Here is a 3,359-nt window from a genome sequence, read left to right as displayed (position 1 = left end):
CTCTCTCTCTCTCTCTCTCTCTCTCTGTCTCTCTCTCTCTTCTCCCTTCTTCTGTCTTTCCCTCTCTTTCTCCTTCCTTTCCCTCTCTTCTCTTTCTTTGTCTCCCCACTCTCTCCTCTTCTTTCTTTCCCCCTTTCTCCTCTTTCTCTTCTTTCTTTTTCTCTTCCCTTTCTCCTCTCTCCTCTCTCTCTTGCTTCCCCCTTCTTTCTCTTTCCCCCTCTCTGTATATGTATGTGTGTATACATATATATGTACACCCAGACACATAGACGTACACACATATACACATAATATGTGTATGTATACATATGCCAGCTCTCTTCAGATTGCTTTGGGGTTTGGTTATTTGTGCTGTTCCTACTACCTAGAGGTGTCTAACGAGAAGGTCACAGCATATTTGTAGGAGTTGAAATGCAAAAACATTATTCCCAGCACATCTCCTGTAGCCAGACATGAAAACGCTTTGGGTTTGTTTTGCTTGTTTTTCCTTTCTTTCTTTCTTTCCTTTATTTTTTTTTCTCCCTTCCCTGAAACTACAGCTGACAGGCAGGATTATTAGTTATTGTTTATTTTTGTCTTGCTCTGGGTTTTCAAGGTTTCCCCTCCGGCCCTGATGGAGGTGAACTTTCAGCTCTCACCCGGGGCTGCCTGCCTTCATCCCTTCTGATCCAGTTGGCTCCCTTGTGAAGGTAGGTTTTTTCCCAGCTGAAAAACTGTGCCTCTCTCCTGTGGCATTCTGGGCAGCCATTTGGAGTCCCAGATGTAGCAAATGTAATAATCCACGCTCATACAGTCATGAAAGTGCCCATCTGGCACACAGGAACCGCCCGCATTAGGAGCACACAAGCGTGCGCTCACTTTGGTTATGGCATTTCATAAACAGAGGCTCAGCCAGCAAGCAAGGAAGGACTTTGGAATAACAATTCTCATCCGGCCTTGCCACACAGCCCCCCTCCCCCCCATACACATACATTTTATTTTGTCCCCTGCCTTTCTTTCTTTCTTTTTTTAATGTAGGCCAGGGCCAGGAAAAGGAAATAAGAGACATCCTTGGAAAGTAACTTTTTGAGGTGGTGATGGGGAGACTTTTCAGAGAGTCTGGAGGAGAGAGACTTCCACTAACAGCCAAATCCCTCCTCAGTAGCCCTCCCATTCCACTTATTTATTTTTTTAAAATTGTCTTCCTTCTATTCTAGTCTTGCTGGTCAGGGTATGGATTGTGGCCATTTGAGGTCTTTACTAATTTTCCCACTTGGTAATACCCCATCCCCTCCAAATGACTTTGTATATATCACATATATATGTAATATACACATACATATCTTGAATATAATTGTATATGTTGCATACTCCCATACATGTATATATGATGATACATATTATATACATATATTACAAGTAATATCATTCATCTTGTATGTGTACATATGAAAATATAGTATATGTGTTTATTATGCATTGTACTATATATATATCTTGTTTCTATATACATATATGTATGTAAGATAATACAAGTTATATACACACCTATATTTGATATGTACAAAATAAAATCAAGGTAATTACACACATGTAAAGATGATAGGGACTGGACAAGTTATTTCATTGGTCAACCAGTGGCAACCATTGGTCAACCACTGGTCAACCATTACCAACCAATGACAACTCCCAGGTCAGGGAAGTCTTCTTGCTGATTCAGACCAGCATCTCTGCACATCACCATCTTAGAAAGCCTACAGAGAGCAGCTCTCAAGGGTCATGCACTTTAGCTCACTGCACCCAGCATGTGTCCCAGGCAAGACTTGAACCCAGGACTTCTCTTAGAAGTCAGTTCTCGGCTTCCATGAAATACGTGTATATATATGTGCACATACACACAAATGTACACATATCTTGATGCATACATGCATGCATACAAATATATGGATGCATATACACATATCTATACACACATTTATAGGTTGTTTACCCATATAGATTGCAAATTCCTTGAAGGCAAGGATTGTTTTTGCTTTTTTTTTTTTTTTTGTATTTCCAGTGCCTAGCACATAGTATAGGGACTTATTAAATGCTTTTTGACTGGTTGATTGATTAAAGCCAATTCAGTAGAATGTAAACTCCAGAGGACAGGGATTCTTTTCTTTTTCTGAGTACTTTCAGTGCTTAGCACTGTACTTGGTATACAGAAGGTGCTCAATAAATGCTTTAAGATCCATTGCTTAGCTGAATCACTTCTTGCCTATCACCCTATTAAAAAAAAGAGAAAAGAATCATTGGGAGAGATTGACAGCAAATGACCCTGTTCCCTTCCCCTAAACCAAATTCACAGGAAAGACTGATAGATAGATGACCCAATCTCTTTTTCTTAAGTTTCTTTTCAAGGCCATTTAGGCCAAATTAGATGCTCCAGTAGTTTCCTCCAAAGAGGAAGGACTCTCTCTGTCTCTGTCTCTCTCTTTTTCTTCCCCCTCCCCCATGTGGATGTCTATACCTCAGTGGTACCCACATGAGGGATGGAGGGTGTTAGAATGCATGCTTCTGCCCTCCCAGTCAACCTCTGGAGTTATAATTAAAGAGCAAAGCAGATGTGTAAATGAAACCTGCTGTGGCAGGGTCTAATTGTTGTGGCTGGCCTTCCATTTAATCTGCTCCTTTAACTCTACTCTAAGAAAATAACACCCTCTCCCTTTCCAATCCCCCCACCCCTCCCCATTTCCAAGGGACTTTTTGCCCAACGACATGAGTGAGATCCCTAATGGACCCGGAAAACCAGGATACTGTGAATAAGTCCAGTCTAAAAGGATGGGACTTAAATTAAAGACCGGTTAGTAATGTGCTGATTTGTATTATCATGGCATTAAAATGGGGGGAAAATCACCTTAGGCATTTCACTTGATGCTGCTCGGTGCTGTAATAAAAAACATCAGGTTGCATTACGCTGCCCAAATATCACATTTGACTCTCTCAGCAGTTACAAGCTCCCAAGGAGATTTTTTCAAAGCAGTGAAATTTTCCCAACTCCTGCCCAGCCCCCAGTCCCACAGAGAAGAACCAGAGCTCTGAGCAGCCCCCCATCCTCAGCCACTGCTGACCAAGTTGCAACCAGAGACTGGGAGAGATTCCTGTACACCAGAGAAGTCTTCATGGGCTCAAGAATGTCAGGGAAGAAAAAAAAACACCCACCCACCAACCAGAGAATACCTGGGAACCCCCTCACTTTGACATCTCCCTCTCCTTACCTACCATTTCTGCCTTGTCTTGCCCGAGAACAGGGTGCATTTGTTTGCAATTCTAAAGGGCTAAATCAGAAGTACAATCAGATGTTTGTAAATAAGATAAACCATCACAATATTACAGCT

The sequence above is a fragment of the Petaurus breviceps genome, unplaced genomic scaffold (assembly GCF_028583685.1).
Source record: "Petaurus breviceps papuanus isolate PSGF00001 unplaced genomic scaffold, PetGlider_PUasm1.0 220, whole genome shotgun sequence".
NCBI lineage: Eukaryota > Metazoa > Chordata > Mammalia > Diprotodontia > Petauridae > Petaurus > Petaurus breviceps.
This window is presented reverse-complemented; position numbering follows the sequence as displayed.